Source organism: Planococcus citri, chromosome 5 (assembly GCF_950023065.1).
Source record: "Planococcus citri chromosome 5, ihPlaCitr1.1, whole genome shotgun sequence".
In the NCBI taxonomy this organism is placed as follows: Eukaryota; Metazoa; Arthropoda; class Insecta; order Hemiptera; family Pseudococcidae; genus Planococcus; species Planococcus citri.
The window spans coordinates 54,084,401-54,106,358 of NC_088681.1; the positions used below are offsets into that span (position 1 = coordinate 54,084,401).

Consider the following 21,958-nt stretch of genomic DNA (forward strand, 5'->3'; position numbering starts at 1 on the left):
TTCTATCTGGATCGAATACGCAGCATCCAATCATTGTGGCTTGTCCGATGTAATCTGCTCATTTTTCATTGTGGTTTGCCGCGTGATACGGTTCCCTGCTGCAGTCACGATTACTTTTTCCTCAGCATCTCGTATACTATTATCGTGCACGTCCGCCCGACGCAAGACATTTATATTTTTTCTTACCCCCTTCCCCTTTTCCTTCCATGTCATACCTCAGAAAATAATCTAGTTTTGTCATTGCTGCGCTACCAGATAACAAATCTGCCAAGTATGGAATTGTCCACAATAATAATTTAATGTCCTTAACCGCGTGTCTTGGTCGAGTCCATATGCTTTGTGAATTCGATCTACTTTATTTTTATGGTTTTAAGTATTACTTATATCTAATTATATGGACGTGTCGGGCTATATTTGCATCACGATCGCTGCTCTATTAAAACGCCATCGTCCATTATCAATGCATATAGGTAGACTTATAGGTAAAATCGAAATATGATTATCAAAAGCTATATGGCATGTATCGAACCGATGACAAGGATTTTTTGGGCCATAGGGCGTCGATCACGACTACTTCCACGGATTTTTTCCTCGTCTTTCTCAAATACCTACGATATATGTTCGGATCAATTAAAACGACTCGTTGAAAATCTCCATTCGCTATTCCATCCAGCGGCTCACGATTGCGATAATCTTAATTACCATATACTCGATAACGTTTGCTAGCGCCTCTCTCATAATACAAAACTCGACTTCGATAGATACATACGACTTGTCTGCGTTGCCATCCAACGAAGTCAAATGCTGCAGAGAGCATTGAGCAGAAAAAGCCTGTCTTGGAAAATGAAGAAAAAAATATTGCAGATGCAGCTAAACGTGCTATGTACTTTGTACATATGCATGGTAAAAGTTTACAAAGATGTTTATTTGAGGACCCCTGATGTACGCGTCGAGAAAGCTGCCTATTTAATGCCTCTCGTGAGAAATAGGTAAGCTAACCGAGTAACCAGTTGTTCCCATTTGTGGTACACGAAAAAGTTTCACCACGATCGAGGCGTGATCGAGCTGAGTTTTTTTTTCTAGTTTTGTTTGGTTTCGATTTTTTTTTGCGATTTTACTTTTTTTTCTTCTTTGAGTGAGTGAATTTGGAATAAAGTTTACTCGAAGTATTGTGTGTTAATTTGCTTTCGACGAGGAGACCTCTGGAGGTGTTCGCCTCTGATTTGAACGGGATCGCGATTTTTGGAAAGTGCATGGCTTGAAACCTGCATAAGCAAAATTTCAGCTACGCTTGTGGAGTTTTCGATTTTTGACAAATTTTTGAAAATTCAAACGTGATCATTTTTGGCAATTTAAGTATGTTTTTTAAGAAATGCTCACTTTTGAACCCACTGTCGTGAAATTTTGCGGTAATCACCTAAAACGACTCAGAGGAAGCTCAATAAGCTCCATAACCAAATTTTTGATCGAGTTGTGGCTGATCCTCGACCTGTTTAAACAGGCTCTGCCTAACAAATTTTCAAAATCTCAAAACATGACTTTTGCATGACCTTTTTTGTCTGGCAAAACACTAAGAAAAAGCAGAATTGGCACCCCCTGGCCCCATCCTCTCTTGCTCTCATAGAAAATATATTCATTTTCAGTGAAAAAAATGCTACAGTCTTTTAGTGAAAAAAGTGAAAATTTTTTGTGAAAAAATGTCAACAGTTCTTAGATGAAAAAAATTTGTTTTTTTTTGGTGAAAAAAATGTGTCATTTTTGATGAAAAAAATGTGTCATTTTTGATGAAAAAAATGTGTCATTTTTAGTGAAAAAAATGTGTCATTTTTGGTGAAAAAAATGTGTCATTTTTGGTGAAAAAAATGTGTCATTTTTGGTGAAAAAATGTGCCATTGTTTGATGAAAAAAATGTGTCAATTTGTTGGTAATGTATTCTTTTTGGTAAAAAAGTGCAATTTTTTGGTAAAAAGTGCCACATTTTGGTTAAAAAGTGCCATTTTGATTTAAAAAAGTGCCATTTTAGTGAAAAAGTGCCACTTTTGTGGAAAATGTGCCATTTTTGGTGGGAAAATGTGCCATTTTTAGTGAAGAAAGGTGTCATTTTTGGTTAAAAAGTGCTTTTATTTAATTTAAAAAAATGTGCCATTTTTGGTTTTAAAAAGTGCCATTTTCGGTATTAAAAAACGTGTCATTTTTGGTGAAAAAAATGTGTCATTTTTGGTGAAAAAATGTGTCATTTTTGGTGAAAAAATGTGTCATTTTTGGTGAAAAAATGTGCCATTGTTTGATGAAAAAAATGTGTCAATTTGTTGGTAATGTATTCTTTTTGGTAAAAAAGTGCAATTTTTTGGTAAAAAGTGCCACATTTAGGTTAAAAAAGTGCCATTTTAGTGAAAAAGTGCCACTTTTGTGGAAAATGTGCCATTTTTGGTGGGAAAATGTGCCATTTTTAGTGAAGAAAGGTGCCATTTTTGGTTAAAAAAGTGCTTTTATTTAATTTAAAAAAATGTGCCATTTTTGGTTTTAAAAAGTGCCATTTTCGGTATTAAAAAATGTGTCATTTTTGGTGGAAAAAATTTGCCATTTGTAACACTTTTTAATTAACAAAAAGTTTCATTTTTTGGGTACTTATTCTTTTTAGTGAAAAAATGTGACAATTCTTGAGTGAAAAAAATGTGTCAATTTTTGGTAATGTATTCTTTTTGGTGAAAAAAATGTGTCATTTTTTGGTGAAGAAAGTTTCATTTTTTGGTGAAGAAACGTGTCATTTTCTGGTAAAAAAAACGTTTTAGTTTTCAGCGAAAAAATGTGCAATTTTTTGGTGAAAAAGTGGTATTTTTTGGTTTAAAAATGTGCCATTTTCGTTGAAAAAATGTATCATTTTTGGTTAAAAAAATGTACCATTTGTGGCACTTTTTAATCAACAAAAAGTTTTATTTTTTGGGTATCCTTTTTAATGAAAAAATGTGACAATTCTTGAGTGAAAAAAATGTGTCATTTTTTGGTGAAAAAACGTGTTATTTTTGGCGAAAAAATGTGCAATTTTTGGTGAAAAAAGTGGTGCTTTTTGGTTAAAAAAAAGTGGTACTTTTTGGTTAAAAAAAAGTGGTAATTTTTGGTTAAAAAAAGTGGTACTTTTTGGTTAAAAAAAGTGGTAATTTTTGGTTAAAAAAAGTGGTAATTTTTGGTTAAAAAAAGTGGTACTTTTTGGTTAAAAAAAGTGGTACTTTTTAGTTTAAAAATGTGCCATTTCCGATTTAAAAAAATGAGCCATTTTTTATTTTTAAAAATGTGCCATTTTTGATTTAAAAAAATGTGCTATTTTTGATTTAAAAAAAAATGTGCTATTTTTGATTTTGAAAAAATGTGCCATCTTTGACTTGAAAAAAAGTGCCATCTGTGGTAAAAAAAAAGGCCATTTTGAGTATAAAAATGTGCCATTTGTGGTATAAAAATGTGCCATTTGTGGTATAAAAATGTGCCATTTGTGGCACTTTTTGGTAATCAAAAAGTTGTATTTTTCGCTGAAAAAAATGTGTCGATTTTAGGTCATCTATTCTTTTGAGTGAAAAAATGTGACAATTCTTGAGTGAAAAAAATGTGGCAATTTTTTGGTGAAGAAAATGACGTGCCACTTTTTAGTGGAAAAAGTGGCAGTTTTCAGCGAAAAAATAGTTATAAAGTTCATTTTTGGTCCGTGTACAGCAACTTGAAATTTCTGGAACAAATTGAATGGAAATTTATTGGGTTTTTTAATTTTTTCCCCTCAGAAGTAAATAGGTAAAAATCCTGGTAGAAAAAAATGAAACGAATTTCATGCAAGTGTCCGTGATGGTCAATTTTGAATTTTCAAAAATTTTCTAAAAATCGAAATATCAATCTGGCGGCTGAAATTTTGGATATGGGGGTTTCAGACCATGCTTTTAACAAATGAATGACACACCATCGAAATTTACTCGAAATTGAAAAAATCTGATTTAATTACCATAAAAATCATCATTCGCGATACTTAATCAGGCTCTAAGACACTTCGCGAACCTCGATAACACTTCGATGACTTCAAATAATAATATGCATACCGAGACGAAATTGTCCACCAAACTACCGCAAATTCCTCGTCACCAATGACCTCATAACACGAGTCCGCAATTCTAATTTTATTACGAGTCCTTCGATCGAATGCAAAAAAAAAAAACCTAAAAAAAGATGACTCGGAAATTGAGCAATGTCTTATACATTAGGTATTGAAAACCTCTATTATTGTTTAGAACAACTGATTGAAAAATGTTATAAACGGTATGATGAAGACGATAGGCATCAGCTTGTGGCCTGCAATGTTGATGGAGCATTCTGTAAAGAGAGGAGGAAATTGCGACAAATGATTGGCGATATTTTAGCATAGCTATGGTGGCGGTTTTAACGGGCTACGGAGATGGCGATGGCGTTTCGCATGGTCAAGATGAGAAGACTCACACAATCGTAGAATATTTTACTAAAATTACGTCATCTTATTCCAAAGTATTATTCTCGGTTACTACGTTCCAATTATGCGTAAAAAAACAACGAACTAGGCGAGGAATTATTGCAGTTGTCTCCTTGTATCGAAGATGAAGAGGATGATGAGTCGCGGTAAACGAAGTCAATTATCGTATTTGGCGTTTAATTAAACGCGCGGTGCGCGGAATAATAATAAAGTATACCGGTACAATTGGTGGTCGAGTAGCGCCATCATTAAAGCACCATGTACCGCCAGTTTCTTCAAGAGTATTGACCATACGCCTGCCAACGGCTATCCGGATGGACGCGGGTCTTTAAAATGCAAACCTCGATAGTACAGGGCTATTGTTTATGCTGAAGATGGTCTTGTGTACCTACAATCACGAAGACGACGACGACGACGACGAAGATGACGATGATGAAGAAGTTGCTGGATGTAGAGAAGCGGTTCTTGTATAGATAGCGCGCCATTTTCCCCCATTACGGAGTACATGGACTCTGGCCATGAACTATAAGTAAGGAAAGGAGTAAAGAAATCGATCTATGATGTCGCGTTCGACTTGAGAATACTACACAAGACTCGAGTGTACAACTGGTTGTTGTCGTCGGCGTACGAGTAGAAGAAGAAAACCAGTCCAGGTAGACAACGCAGACGGCAACGTTGCCGGTCGGCCATTTTGTAAAGGCGCAAACGCGCGCGATTCTGTCCAGGTGAACGCTGCGGCTGGAGTTGGAGGACTGGAGGTTCCAGTGTGCTCTGTTGTTGGCGTCCTATAGTGGTCTCGCTGCAATATCCAGGTGTGTAGTGTACGGCTTTTAAAGGCGTCTTAAGAGGTTTCAAGGCGAACTACCCGGTACCCGAGTACTTGGCTAAGGTTTATAGTAAGATTTAGATTATCTATGTGCGTATTATCTGCAGTATATAAAGACGAACACACGACTCGATTAGGTTCTGTATGGGGGTTTTACTGCATTGGCATTAAGTATAGATCGTGATTTACATCCATTAAGAATGGCGTTAATAGCGTTATAAATTATTTTTAATTTCCGCATATTAAGTACGTACAACAATTATCTTACGTTAGTCCGGCATACGACAATGGGAATAATCGCAGCCCCCCTCCCCCCGTCGATCATCTGGAACAACTTTTTTCTAAATAAAGGGGACATCGTAAGGAACAGTTTGAAGCAAATTTGCAATTAAAAAGATGGAATTACTAACAAAATGGCAGCCATTTTGATTGACAGGTGAGCCGAAATCGCAGATTTTGATTTCCAAAGTTGGACTCGAACGGAATTTTTTGAACTGGACGAAACTAGATCAAAAGAGCATGCAAAAATTTATCACCAGCCAAAATTTCGAGTGCTGAAGTGTTTTTTTTATTTTTGGTGAATTTTTGAAAATCAAATTCAGGTCAAAAATTAGGGGAAAAAATCAAAATTTTACCAAATTGGTCTAGAAAGCTGAAATTTGGGATACATCCTATTTTTGACCTGCCAATCGATTGGAAACGATTTCAAACAATTTTGAGCTGTTCTGGAGCCTCCAGCCGATTTTTGAAACTTGAATTTTCCACGAAATTTCATCAAAATGAAGTTGAAAATCCGAAATTTACGTTATTAAGTCGACTAGTGGTAAGTTCAAGTCATTTTTGAGCTTCCAGCGACTTTTTGAAAATTTTTTTTGAGCCTCCAGTGGATTTTGGAAACCTAAACTTCCACGAAATTTCATCAAAATGAAGTTGAAAATCCGAAATTCACGTTACACTTCAATTTAAACACGTTATTAGGTCGACTGCTGGTGGGTTCAAGTCATTTTTCAGCTTCCAGCGATTTTTTGAAAATTTTTTGGAGCCTCCAGGAGATTTTGGAAACTTGAGCTACCACAAAATATCATCAAATAAAGTTGAAAATCCGAAATTCACGTTATTAAGTCTACTCGTTGTAGGTTCAAGTCATTTTTGAGCTTTCAGCGACTTTTTGAAAATTTTTTGGAGCCTCCAGCAGATTTTGGAAACTTGAGCTTCCACAAAATTTCATCAAATGAAGTTGAAAATCCGAAATACACGTTATTAAGTCGACTCGTGGTAGGTTCAAGTAATTTTTGAGCTTCCAGGGCCTTTTTGAAAATTTTTTGGAGCCTCCAGTAGATTTTGGAAACCTGAACTTCCACGAAATTTCATAAAATGAAGTTGAAAATCCGAAATTCACGTTTTACTTCAACTTAAACACGTTATTAGGTCGGTTGCTGGTGTGTGCAAGTCATTTTTGAGCCTCCAGCGATTTTTTGAAAATTTTTTGTAGCCTCCAGTGAGTTTTGGAAATTTGAACTTCCACAAAATTTCATCAAATTGAGTTGTAAAGCTGAAATACATTTTGCAAACCAATTTCAATATGTTATGAAATTGACTGCAGGTAAATTTCAAGTCGTTTTGGAGCCTCCAGTGACTTTTTGGAAGCTACTGGAAGCCTCCAGTAGATTTTCAAACCTTGAAATTTCTACAAAATGTTATCAAAATAGAGTTGGGAAACCAAAATTCACTCTGCGTAGTATGGGCATTTTTTGGAAAACAGAAGTTTCTAAAAATCTGCTGGAGCCTCCAAAACCGTGAAATCCACCATTGAAATTAGTTTGCACAGTGAATTTCAGTATTCCAACTCCATTTGATGAAATTTTGGTGGAAATTTCAGTTACAAAAATCTACTGGAGACTCCAAGAGTTTTCAAAAAGTCGCTGGAGGCTCCAAAATGACCTGAACTCACCTGCAGTCGACTACAAAACTTGTTGAAATTGAAGTGTAGAGTGAATTTCGTATTTCAAAGTTTGTTCGGTCAAGTTTTATGGAAATTTCGAGCATTAAAAAATCTGCTGGAGGCTCCAGTATAGCTTCCAAAAAGTCTCTGGGGCTCCAAAACGTCTTGAAATCCACCTGCAATCGACTTCATAGCGTATTGAAATTAGTCTACAGAGTGAATTTCATCTTTCTAACTGCATGTAAAGTTTCAAAAATCTACTGGAGGCTCCAAGAATTTTCAAAAAGTTGCTGGAGGCTCCAAAATAACTTAAACCCACCAGTAATCAACTTGATAGCATATTGAAGTTATTTTGCAGAATGAATTTCGGATTTCAAACGTCATTTGATGACATTTTTGTGGCAATTCCAAGTTTCAAAAATCTGCTGGAGGCTCCATAACTGCTCAAAACTGTTTGAAACCGTTTCCAATCGATTTGGCAAGTCAAAAATAGGATATATCCCAAATTTCAGATTTCTAGACCAATTTGGTAAAATTTTGATTTTTTTCTCATTTTTGGCCCAAATTTTATTTTTAAAAATTCACCAAAAATCGAAAAATACACTTCAGCACTTGAAATTTTGGCAGGTGATGAATTTTCGCATGCTCTTTTGATCTAGCTTTGTCCAGTTGAAAAAATTTTGTTGAGGCATATGCTGGAAAGCAAAATTTGCGATTTGGGCTGACGTGTCAATCAAAATGGCCGCCATTTTGTTAGTAAGGCCAATTTTTTTTGGAAAATTTACTTAAAACTGTTCTTTAGAATGTCTCTTTTAGGATAAAAGTTGTCCCAGAGTATGGGGGGGGGGTGCAATCATTCTTATTGTCATTTATGTGCCGGACTATCTGTATGACCCCAACAAATCGAAACGATGGTTAGCTGTGGTCATAATGGAGACTAATTAGTCTCTAGTATAATTTGTACTGTTTGTGAAATTCGGAAACAGTATCATCCGGTTCGATGTACTTATTCGCCTCGGAACGGAAATGTTGACAAATTGTCTCTCGACGATGCGATGGCTCGGATTTGGATGGAAATGGAGTCTCTAATGTCGACGACATCGACATTGGCATTGGCTCATAAGTCAAAATACGAAATGGCTCTTTTGACATCTGCGTGACAACCTTGCCACATGCAAGAGGCAGAGATATCTACGTCACTTTCGGTTTTGCGTTCGCGTGCATATTGCAGAGAAACTGGTTCGATGTTTCATCTTCACTGTTGATGTTTTTTTTTTTTTAGGTGCAATAACTTTTATCGAAATGTATCCAGGGTACTTCGTCTTCATCGCGTCGAGTTGTTTTACTTTTTAATCGACCGAATAAAAATACCAAACGGTTGAAGCATTCGGACTCGATTTTTTTACAGCTTGAGAAAATATTCGAAAAAATGCGAAAATGCTCGTCTCATCGGTGATGTCATAGGCGATTTTTTTCCCTCTTCGTGAACTGGTTCCCTTTGCTGGTATCATTGTGCCGGCCTATTTGATTCGATTTGAAGGACTGGATGGTCTCTCGTGGTATTGGTAGTTGTTGGTTGTGATGGTATAGCTATTGCAGAGTTGAATACAATGAGGTGTTGTGTATTCGAAAAGAGTAGCTAGGTACCTGAGTAACGGTGATGTGTGGAGTGGAGTACCATACATAGAGAAGACGTGAAATTTACTCCATAACATATGCTATTTAAAGCGTGTAATACGATAGTAATAAGCTCATGTGGCCAATACGAGTACCTAACTACGCCAAATCTATGGGAACCAAGGTGTCAGCTCATAATGACCCTTTTTACATGCTTCAGTATTTATGGTTGATGTACCTACTAGTCCTACCACCTACCTACTTGTACCTGTAGAGTGTATACGACCAATTCGTATATGTCTCTTTTGATACGTTAATTTTACGCCATTCTCATGTGTGCGTTTTTTTCTCTCTCTGACGAACATCGAAATACAGAACTACGAGTACACCTCGAGAAGTCGATTTGAACTCGTTGAATAGATAGATTGATCACGGTGTATTTTTTCGAAGATGGTCCTACGCCTTGTCCGATCACCACAAACAAAGACCACTCGAGTTAATTGTTTTTCCTCGTATTTCCGCCCGCTTCCTACGACTCGTCTTCCTGTTTTAGTCCATAGAACCGTTGTTATTGCTGTCAACTTGGCTATGTAGTATACCTATAACCTACATCTTTTGGGATGACCATTCCATTCCTCGCATATATACGAATACGAGTAAGTACGAATTTCATACGATAACGAAGACTACGTTGTACGTAAGAGGATTTTTTTTAGTGATTTTTCTATCGTATATGTTACGTGCTCGATAGAGATCTGGAGATGATTATCTGTGTAGTTTCGTACGTCATACGGAGCTAGTTTTCTCGTTTTGGCCAGCTTAGTGACCGGTATCGTGATGCCTCAGATGCTGGGCACTTCTGATTATCGTGGGTTGGGCCACAGGAAGCCGCAAAATCTGGTATATGGGACATGATGGTGCCTATGGTGTGGATGTGCGGATTAGAAGCGGTTTCGAAGGAGAGACAGGATTGAAAAATGGATCGTTGGTTGTGATTTGAAGTATTTTGTACCTGAATTATTCGAAAAAAATGTTTATTTTTTTTCTTGCAGGCTCCTTGATTTTTTTTATGTATTTTGAAGTGTAGTTGAAAGGTTCAATTTGAGTCAATAAGAGGATACTTGGTTATGAATTAAGATTTATTGAAAATACACATGCTTACTCCTCGGAATTTACCAATCATTTGAAACATAGCTTCTTTGATAACGTTAGTGTTATTGCTCTGTGTCATCACGTATATATTGTACACATTTTGGAAAAGAAATCCGCCTTTATTTCCTTTCAGAATGTAATATTTAACATCTTTGGAAAGGTGGGAGGAGGACGCGGGGTCGACATTGGCACATTCGATCATTGGTACTAGAAAAAATCTTTCATTTTGTAATCTCATCGTCTTTTCGCGCGGCTGAGCGACGACGTTGGCGAAATCTGCGTAACTTTTACCCGTTAAATTAGATAAAGCACATTTACAAATATTGTTAGAAAATTCGCCTTTTCCCAACGTTCCACGACTGATTGTAAGTTTGAAGAAATTAGTCACTAAAAAATAAAAATCGATTAATAATTGTAGCAGAATCAAAATACATAGATGCAAAAGTTTCCAAACTTACGAGACGCTTTCCAGCTTATTTCCGATTTGATTTCTCCTTGTGCTTCCCACTGCTTTTCGAATTTGACTATTTTCAATTTTTTACAGTCTTTTTCTGTAGCCAATGTGGAATTCATAAAGAGAAAGAATTTCATAGCGATTATGACTCCTGTTATCTTCATTTCTGGTTTCCTTACTGGGTGTAAAAAAATTATAAATTGAACGAGGAATAATATGTACACGTCTGAACTTTCTTGTTTTGTATCACGGTTTGTGTAAATTTTGATTTTATATTCGCGTTAAAAGTTTTTTTTTAAAGTGTAATTTTACGTTACCTACGGTTGAGCCCGTTCCTTGATTGTAAATTTGTTGAAATTTTTGTCTAAAAGTGGATCTTTATGTTTAAAACAATCAGTATTACAGAATACGAGTGAAGAAAACACCTGGTACCTATTATAATTTTTCGACGTGCCAGACACTTTTTTTATTTTAAAAAAACGACGATTAGTGCTGCTTTCTTACGTCATTATTCTTTCCATGTGATAAGATCTTCTCACTTTCTCAGTGCTAAAAAATTAAAAGAAGGGGGAGGGGGTCGAATTAAAAAATCGAATTCAAATTTAAATTCACAAGAGGACAAAAATTGACTTTGATTGAAATTTTTTTAATTCCATCTATTTTCGATGAACTTACCAAAATCATTGCTTGGCTCCTAATTTTTTCAATTTGTGAAAAATATTTTCTGAAAATGTAGAAAACAGCCTTAATTTTTTATGCTACGTAAGTATACTTACAAAAAAAATTTTTCTTGTTTAAAAATATGTATATTTTTTAAATTAGGTATTTTATTTATTTTTGTAATTTTTTTGGCAAAGTTATTTTTCTTCCTGTTTTGAGGTCAATGACCTCCATCCTGGAAGGAAATTAATATGAAAAAAAAACAGTGGTAATGGATAATTTCAGAAATTATTTCAAATTATTGCTTGCATTGATTGTAATTAATCACAGAACAAAAAAATCACCATTCACCCCTGCCATATTCATCGTTGAAAAAAAAACTAAAACCCACATAAGGCACATCTGGGGCACTCTCCACCAAATTTCAGCCCTCTAGGTAAATTTGAGAAGGCTCCAGTGATGACATGAAATCAAAACCCGTACAAAAAAAGTGCAAAAATCCACTTTTTTGCTACTGTAAGGGAGTGGGGAGGGACTGAGAAGTCAAAGCTTTCAAGAGACACATGCAGGACACCCTCCGGATGTACATACCAATTTCAGCCTCCCAGATCAATTTATGGAAGGCTCCAGGGATGACACGAAATCAAAACCCGTACAAAAAAAGATGCAAAAATCCACTTTTTTGCAACTGTAAAAAAATGAAGAGGGGTTGAAAAGTCCAAACCCCCTGAATACACATCTAGAACGCCTACCTGATGTACCTACAAAATTTCAGCCCGCTAGGTCAATTTGGAGAGGCTCCAGCGCAGCGATGACACAAAATGAAAACCCGCATAAAAAAGGTGAAAACGCACTTTTTCGCAGCTGTGAAGGGGTGGAGAGGGGTTGAAAAGTCGAAACCCCCAAATGCAAATCTGGGGCGCCCATCGGGTATACATACCAAATTTCAGCCTCCCAGATCATTTTATGGAAGGCTCCAGGAATGACACGAAATCAAAACCCGTACAAAAAAAGACACAAAAATCCACTTTTTTGCATCTGTAAAAAAATGAAGAGGGGTTGAAAAGTCGAAACCACCTAAACACATCTAGAACACCTACCTGATGTACCTACAAAATTTCAGCCCGCTAGGTCAATTTGGAGAGGCTCCAGCGCAGCGATGACACAAAATGAAAACCCGTATAAAAAATATGAAAATGCATTTTTTTGCAGCTGTGAATGGGTGGAGAGGGATTGAAAAGTCGAAACCCCAAAAAACATATCTGGGGCGCCCATCGGGTGTACTTACCAAATTTCAGCTTCTTAGATCAATTCGGAGGGGATGAGAGGCGTGGCCCAAGATTTTTCAAGGTCAAAAAACTTGAAAACCCGGTTTTCTCTTCTCCAAATTGCTCTAGGAGGCTGATTTTTGGATGTGTTACAGCATTTGATTTCCTATTGATTGGTTTGCGGTTTGACTTTTTTGACTTTTTACACTCTGTTCATATCTCCTCTCAAAAATTTTCACATCCGCGAATTTTGAGTCAAGGTCATCCCCATTCAAATTATACTTTAATCCAACACCAAACAAAGTCGTTAAGATAGAGATCGGCCCCTAAAGTCCCAAAACGGATTTCATGAGTGGTCTTAATCCAAATTTGAGAATCATGATCGTGCTTTGTAAGTCTTAATATGCACTTTTCTTTTATTCTGAGGAAAATCAAGCTAAAAAAAAAATGAAGAAATTAAATCATCGATTGCGTCAAACCGTCTGTAATTTCTTAAAATTCTACTAAAAATATATTTTTTTTCAAGCATTAACATGAAAACACGTCGAGCGAAATTTTAAAAAGAATTCCAAATTGAAAAATTCTGCAACATATGGTTTTTTTCACTTCGTTTCTTCTTGTGTAATTATGGACTAGCAAAACGAACGAAGAATTTGTCACAGGTGTTCAATGATAACTTTCTCACATAAAACCAAGTTTTGAATTTTCAAAAAAAAATTTCACAGTGGTCTCATTTCCAACAGTGGCTCAAATATGTTCATTTTTACTGCTCGGAATACGCCAACAACCTCGTATATAAAATTTTTCTCATCTTTAGCATTCAGTATGTAAATATCGTACACGTTTCTGAATAGAGGTCTGCCTTTGTTCCCTTTCATGATATTTTCAGGGTATGTTTTTTTCGTTTCGTTATCGAAGCATTTAATTACCGAAATGCCATAAATTACTTGACCTTGTAATTTTACATTTATTTTATGTGGAACAGGGATGATTTCTTCAAAGTTTACGTATCGTTGGCCCGATAACTTCGATAAAATACATTTGCAAATATTTTTTGAAAATTCGTCGTTTTTCAGTGATCTGCCGCTGGTTGTTGCTCTGAGGAAATTATACCCTAAATAATGGAAATTATTGGCAATTTTCTGCCTTTAAATTACATTAATGAATGAGGAGCTGCTAAACTTACAAGACACCGTCCAAAGTAAATGAGATTTGATTTCTTCTTGCATTGCCCATTGTTCAGCTTCGCCAAATTGCTCGACTTTTAATTTATAACAGTCGCTTTCTTTTGCCAGGGTTGAATTAATAAAAAGTAAAAGATATAATTTTATCGCGATTAGAACTACTATTGATTTCATTGTTATGGCTTTCTAACTGTGTTGAATACTTTCGATATACGAGAACTCAAAATTCGACTAGTAAATTTACGTATAAATTTCTGTCGATCGTTTGTAACCGAGTGAATTTTTAGTTTTGGATCGTGCCATAGGTTGTTTTTTAATTATAGGCAATTTGATATTACTGTCGAGCTCGTTCGTTATATTCGGGAATCGTTGTGAGTGCTTGAAAATTCCTGGTAAAGTTTGTACTTACATTTATTTTTGAAAGATATTTTTACAAATTTTTTCGAGTGTTTTTGATTTTTTTTTCAATGTTCTAATTCAACTTATTGCTACTTTCAATGAGTTTATTTACCTGTCTAATCCATTGCTGAATAAAAATACAGAAAATTTGTTTTATTTACAAGAAATATATTTTTCTTAAACACATTTCAAAACACCTGCATAGCCAGCTGAATTTTTCAATAATTTTTAATTAAAAATTGCTCAACATATGGTTTTTTCGTGAAATTTTTCCATCTTTTCTAATAAACTACAGCATGAAGTACAATTTATCTATCAATGTTATTTGAAAATTTTCATACCTACGTACTTCATGGGCCTATAGGTAGCATTTCCATCACTGGTTCAAATATTCTCATCTCTACACTTCGAAATATACTAACTATTTCGTATAAAAATTGCCTTTGATCTGCAACTTTTAGCACGTACATATTGTATGCATTTCCCCAAAAAAATCCTCCCACGTTTCCTTTCATAATGTATTCCGGGTGTGTTGTTTGAGTTTTGTAATCATGGCACTGAATCACCGATATCGCAAAAATTACGTAGTTTTGTAATTTAACATCTATTTTGGTCGGTATGGCAGCTACTTTGGCAAAATCTGCGTAACGGTTCCCTCGCAGCTTTGATAAAACACATTTGCAAACATTGTTTGAAAATTCGCCCCTTTTGAACGGACCACCACTGGATGTAAATTTGAAAAAATTATACACTGAAGAATTGAAATCATTGTTAATGAAAGTATTTTGAAGTATACATGTGTAATGATTGGCAAAATTTAACGAAACTTACTAGAAGCTGGCCAGGGTAATTGCGATTTGATTTCTCCTTGCGCTTTCCACTGATCTTCAGAGCTTACTTGTTCGAATTTCAATTTATAACAATCGTCTTCACGAGCCAGTGTTAAATTTATGAGAAATGAGAATTGCATCGCGATCTTCACTATTGATTTCATGATTGAATCATTCACTGTATTTACTTGTACGAAAACTTGGATTTTAATCGTAAAATACACGTGTATTAATTTCTTTACTTTTACGAGACAGACTGACTAAGTAAAATTTCAGTTACTGTTTTTTTTTTCAACTGAGCGATTTGGTGTTGCTGTTGGGCTGCTTCGTTATTCGAAAATTAATTCAAATAACGCCATTCTGGTTACAAGTGTACTTTTTTTCGTTAGACGAATAATTAACGTTACAGTTGGGAGTATAGAAAAAAGTGGTATAATCGTATGTGCAATTTGTAATGAAATTTTTGAAAAAACCTGCACTGCTCACCTGCGTAAACTTTACGTGCTGAAAGTTGGAAAATATCAAGTGATTACTTACATTGAAACAATTTTGAAGAAATCTGCCAAATTAGGGATCATCATAAATTTTACGAACAAAGTTCTTGCGAACGAATCCTGATCATTTGAACTTCGACAACTTGGGCTCATTTTTTCATAAAATAAACTATATTGCTTTATTTTGTTCAACTCTCAGAATTGGAAAAAATCCATGAAATCGATCATTAATTATGTCGATAAATTTATTGTTTGCAGAAATCATTCATGTGGGTACGAAAATACATATAAATAGACTATGGTATGAAATGTCTACGTAGTCAGCATATTATTCAAAAAATACCTTAGTGAATAATTAGGTCCTTAGTACGAGTAACATTTATTTTTCATTTCATTTTCATTTCCTCAGAATGAACGAAAAAAAAAAAAAAAAACTGTTATTTTCGTAATATGACAATTTTTACCCTGGATTTGTACATGCTTGATTATGGTTCGAATGTATTCATGTTTACTCCTTGGAATTTGCCAACTATATAAAATGTACCTTCGCTGTCACTGATCAGTGTCATCACGTAAATATCGTACACATTTTGAAAAAAAAATCCGCCTTTCTTTCCTTTCAGAATGTAAAATTCAAGATCGTAAGTGGCACATTCAATCATTGGTACTGAAAGGATTTTTTCATCGTGTAATTTCACGTCCTTTTTGCAGGGCTTAGCGACGACTTCGACAAAATACGCGTAGTTTTTTTCCGCTAAATAAGATAAAACACATTTACAAATATTGTCGGAAAATTCGCCGCGTTCCAATGGTCCCTCATTAAGTTTGAAGAAATTAGTTACTAAAGAATGAAAATTTTTTAAAGCAGAATCAAAATAGGTGTAAAAATTTCCTTGCTTACGAGACGCTTTCGGAGTGATTTCCAATTTGATTTGCCCTTGCGCTGTCCACTGATCTTCAAAGTATACCAATTTCAACTTCTTACAGTCTTCTTCGTTAGCCAGCATTGAATCCATGAGGAGAAAGAATCTCACAGTGATTATGATGCCTGTTGTCTTCATTTTTGGTTTTTCTTACTGGTTGTAAAAAATTTATGAATTGAAAGAGAAAATACACGCCCGAATTTTCTGGTTTTGTACCACGGTTTGAGTAAATTTTGATTTTATTCTCGTGTTGGAAGTTTAAAAAAAAAACAAAAACTGTAATGTTATGTTACTGTTGAGCTCGTTCGTTGATTGTGAATGTGTGGAAATTTTTGTCTAAACTGCATCTTTTGTTCACAACAGAATGCGAGTGTGAAGAAAACAGGTGGTATTATAACTTTCGAGGTACAAACACATTTTTTATTGAAAAAACAAACAGTGATTTGTATTTCTTTGCAAAACACATTTTTTACTTTAAAAAACAAACAGTGATTTGTGCTGCTCACCCTCTTAAGTCATTATCCTTTTCATGTGATAAGATCTTCTCACTTCTTCAGTATAAAAAAATAAAAATACTGTAGAAATGGAGGGGGTCGAATTAAAAAACAGATTTCAAATTTGAATTTATGAGAGGGCATTCAGAAATAATCATTGTTTTTTTTTTTTTTTGGAAATTGACCAAAGTTTGGAACTGTCTCAAACAATCCATCTCACTCTGTTAGAAAATCCCTCAATGCTTACATTTCCTCCACTCATCAAAACGATGAACAACCTGAAAATTGACCTAGTAAACCGCATCCATAAACCAATACCTTATCCCTCTTGGTCTCTCAAACCTGTTCAGATAGATCTCTACTCAAGAAACCATCCAAAATATGATCACTACCATTAATAATCCAGAGTTACTGCTTGGAACTGTTATCAAACTATATGGAATAACCTAAGCTTCACTGATGGGTCAAAAATTTCCAAAATGCGCACTAGTTATGCTTATGTACTCAATTTATGTCAAAGTTCTTAATTTCAAAATTCACAGTAGAACTCATTGCCATAAAACATTGCCTAATTGATAAAATTTCTAATCCAAAACGACACTAAGCTATCCATACAAATGTCTTTTTGCGTCACATAAAAGACTCTGGGATGCCCTGAATTGAAAAATTTGCATCTGGGTGTTCAGAACTCCTGAGCATGGGGCAGGAGCAGGCAGAGCTGTGGGACTGAAACAATTTTGGGATTGGATTTTGGTTTTGGGATTGAAAATTTTTCATTTTGGGATTGGATTTGTTTCGGGATTTGTTCTTCTAAATTTCATTTCAGTTTCGGGATTTGTCTTGGGATTGAAAAAATTGTTTCGGTTCTGGGTTGAATCGGTTTCGGTTCCGGGTTGAATCGGTTTTGGTTTTGGGATTTCCATTTCAACCAATTTCAAGCCAAAATTGACTAATGGACCCTGCAAGGATTTAAAAAATGGGAGGTTTTGACATGAAAAATCCAATGGTGGAATGGTGGAATTAGGTAGTTCAACGTTTTAAATACATACTTTGCTTAATTCGTCGAGTAATTTTTATTATAATCTGAATGATTGGTGATAATGATGTAAAATGACCTTTTATCAAAATAAAATCTTGAAGAAAAGGCAAAAATTGAAATATCTACCGAAATGATTCTGTTTCAGTTCTGGGATTGTTTCGGGTTCAAAATAATATCAGTTCTGGGATTTTTTCGGGTTTGGGATCAAAGAAAGTAACGGGATTGGTTTTGGGATTGGATTTGAATCAGGATTTAATCGGTTCCAGTTTTGTGATCATTTCAGTCCCACAGCTCTGGGAGCAGGTAGATATTTCATTCTTTAGAACCCCTGCCATTCATTGTGTGTGGATACCAGAGTCCTGCACGTGCACGGTGTAGTTAAAAGCATGGTTAAAAGTTATCTGCATTAGTTGTGTATTGAGTGTGGTAAGCTACCAAATATAACTCATCCAAAAGCGGTTATACACCAAACGATTATTCTAACCTAACTTGTAGTTAAAATAACTACACTACCTGCAGTTATACCAGTTTCTTATTGGAAATGTAATGTTTGATTCTGTCTTTTCTATTTAATGAGTCACCAAAATGTATTAATGAAACACTAGAGAACTGAAGGCGGTTAACGTATGGTTATTAACCTAACTTACTGCTGGTTGCGCATGCCCACAAAAGTAACTGCAGTTAGTAACCTGTAGTTAGATCGATATAGCTCCGGCAGTTATCCAGCTATTTTAACTACAACATGCAGGACTCTGGTGGATACTATGTAGCTACCTGACATACACAGTTGGACCCAAATCTAATGATAACAATGGCTGATTTAGTGCACATTGTACCCTGTTAAACACCCCCAATCCTTCCAACACCTGCAGGGTAGGGGTTTGCATAACTAACACCTGCATAGTTAATGATTGGTGGAGATGGAACTAGTAGTCCCCTCCCACTTTTATCAGTTACTTCGAAGCCTTCAGTGGCTCTCCAAGTCAGTTTGGTCTTACACTCAGAAGAAGTAACATCTCCTAGAGATTATTACATTGGCTTATGGCCAATTACATACATTCACAACCATACCCTTGACAGGGTCAAGCGGTTTACCAGGTGCATGATCTGATGCCTTCAATTCAGTACAGTTTTGAACCATTGGGTTGTGAACACTGGGTGCAGTAAAAGTACACCATAGAAGATGCACTAAGCTAACCGATGTTCAATCAGGACTCAATGAACCCTTCCCAGCAAATCCAAACCTTATCAGTGATGGGGAAAGTTGTACTTTTTTTTGATGGACATACACAGATTTGACAGATTCAGCTTTAAAGTATCAATAAGTCCCTTTTTAACCTTCAAAATTGTGATTATTCTAATCTACTTTACATATGCTCCCAGCCACATAGTCTGGCTGAGTAAAACTTCAGCTATGGGTTTATTTTTCAATTGCGCAACATGGTGTTACTTTGTACCTACCTAATAAGGCAACTCGGTAAAATTACACACTCACATTGGAGGCCTTATGAGTATCAATATTTATCGATAATATTGATACTTTGTAGTACCAAAAGGTATCAATACTAATCTGTACTATCAATTGAATGAGTATTGCATTATCAAAAAGTAACAAAAATTATGAAAAATAATGTTGATTTTATGGCCTCAAAAATATATACCTACCTAAAAAAATACCGCAGGAACTAAAAAAATATAGCATCCAACAAACTTTCTAAAAATAAACTCAAAAATTGGTTGCAGAGATAATACATTCTACATTGAAGAAATGTTGCAGCTAGATTGATAAGTTTATTTTGTTTTGTTGTTTTTTCATTTCAAATTTTTTATAAAAAATTCAGAAAATGGTTCTCACAAAAGAGTTTTTCTAAATGATTTTCTAAAATTATTTGTATTTTTCATTACTTTTTTTTTCTTCGCCTGTAATGTTCATGTTACACCTACGTACTTGCTTATTCAATTTTATGTATTAATCCTTTTTTTTTGGTCATATTGTTGTTGCATTTGACATTGTACATGAATAGGTACAGCAAAAGCTGTCACCTGCAATCAAAAAAAAAGAAGGAAAAAAAACAATTCTGAAAAAACCATTCAAAGTGGTAGTTATCAAAAATTTGACAAACAAAGTTCATACAACGAATCTTGATCACTTGAACTGACTTTTGATAAATTGAGCTTACTTTTTCATAAAATGAATATCTAGATGCTGTTTTCTGTTGTCCAACTGATCGTTGGTAAAAATCCAAGAAATTGATCAATAATTATGTCTATAAATTTATTGCTTGCAGAAAACATTTGTTTGGGTACGATAAAAAATATATATTTTCTTGAAATATAAATAGACTATGGTATGAAATTTCTGCGTAGCTTAGTCAGCAAATTATTCAAAAAATATCTTGTTGAATAATTATTGTAGGTCCTTAGTGATATTTATTTTTCATTTCATTTTCATTCCTCGGATTGAACGAAAAATAAAACAAAAAAAATTTCAAAAGATGATTATTGTTCACGCATGCATTTGTTTGTACATACAATGTACATTACATGCTTGATTATGGTTGGAATATATTCATGTTTACTCCTTGGAATTTACCAACTACTCGTATATTGAACGTACCTTCATTGTTATTGATCAGTGTCATTACGTAAATATCGTACACATTTTGGTAAAAAAATCCGCCTTTACCTCCTTTCAAAATGTAATATGCAGGCTTTTCAGGATCGTAATTGGCACATTCAATCATGGGTACTACAAGAAATGTTACGTTGAATAATTTTATGTCCTTTTTGTGCGGCAAAGCGGCAACATTGGCAAAATCTGCGTAACTTTTACCCTCTAAATTAGATAAAACACATTTACAAATATTGTCGGAAAATTCGCCGTGTTCCAACGGTCCCTCATTAAGTTTGAGCAAATTAGATACTATAGAATGAAAATTTTTTATAGCTGAATCAAAATAGCTGTAAGAATTTTCTTGCTTACGAGACGCTTTCGATCTGATTTCCACTTTCGAGCTGAGTTCCAATTTGATTTCTGCATGCGGTATCCACTGCTCTTCGAATCTTTCTATTTTCAACTTTTTACAGTCTTCTTTGTTAGCCAGTGTTGAAGTCATGAAGAGAAAGAATCGTATTGCGGTTATGATGCCTGTTGTCTTCATTTTTTTTTGATTTTCTTACTGGGTGTAAAAAATGTATGAATTGAACGAAGAAATACACGTTTGAATTTTTCTTGCTTTGTGCCATGGTTTGAGTGAATTTTGATTTTAAGTATACTCGAGTTAAAGGTTTTTTTTTAAACTGTAGTTTGACGTTACTGTTAAGCTCGTTCCAATTGATTGTAAAGTGTTGAAATTTTTTCTAAATGGGATCTTTTGTTTACAACAATTGATGTGACAGAATGCGAATGATGAATGTACCTGGCTTCATAATTTTCAATGTGCAAAATACATTTTTCATGTAGGTAAAAAAAAACAACGATTAGTGCTGCTTACTTACGTCATAAGGGTATTTTCCTTTTCATGTGATAAGATCTTTTCATGTTTTCCCTTCATCAGTGTAAAAATACTGAAGAAAGGCATTCAGGGATGATCATTGGGTTTTTAAAAATTCCATCTGATCCGATTCGATCACATTGGGATTTTTATCGGATTTCATGTGTGTGGGTTTGATCAGATCAAATTAGAATAGTTATTAAGAACATTCTCTGTTTGCTATCTGATCAGATTAGGTGAGTTTGGACATGATTAGATCAAATCAGATATGCAATTTTGTCTGTCAAAATCAATCAGAATAGGATCTAATATTTTGAAAACGATTTTTTTCTAATTTCAATAATTTTTCTATAGCTTTGAAGATGTGCAAAATGTGCAAAGAACATTTTTGACTGGAAATTAAATTTTTTCACAAGATCTGCGTACCGATTAGTTTTTGAATATTCTCTAGTTTGCATAATATAGTGGAAATGGGTTCAGAAAAATTCACAAAATTAATTAAGTAGGTACCTAGTAGATCATGTAGAAAGTTACCCTATTTTAACTTTTGAGTATCTCAAAAACAGAATTTCATAAAAATGTTTATATTTTTCCTACGAGTCTCTTCGATTTTTTTGAATTATTTCGAAGTGAAGTTGGAAGGTTCAATTTCAGTCAATAAAAGGTTTCTTTTTCAACTTTTTTTGAAATCAAAAAAAT

At 34.7% G+C, this 21,958-nt stretch overlaps 1 protein-coding gene across 3 annotated transcripts in view; it reads left to right on the plus strand.

The window, feature by feature from the left end:
* LOC135846289 (uncharacterized) overlaps positions 1-21,958 on the plus strand; it is a 142,265-nt gene that overhangs the window by 100,443 nt on the left and 19,864 nt on the right. The gene's annotated exons all lie outside the window — the stretch shown is intronic.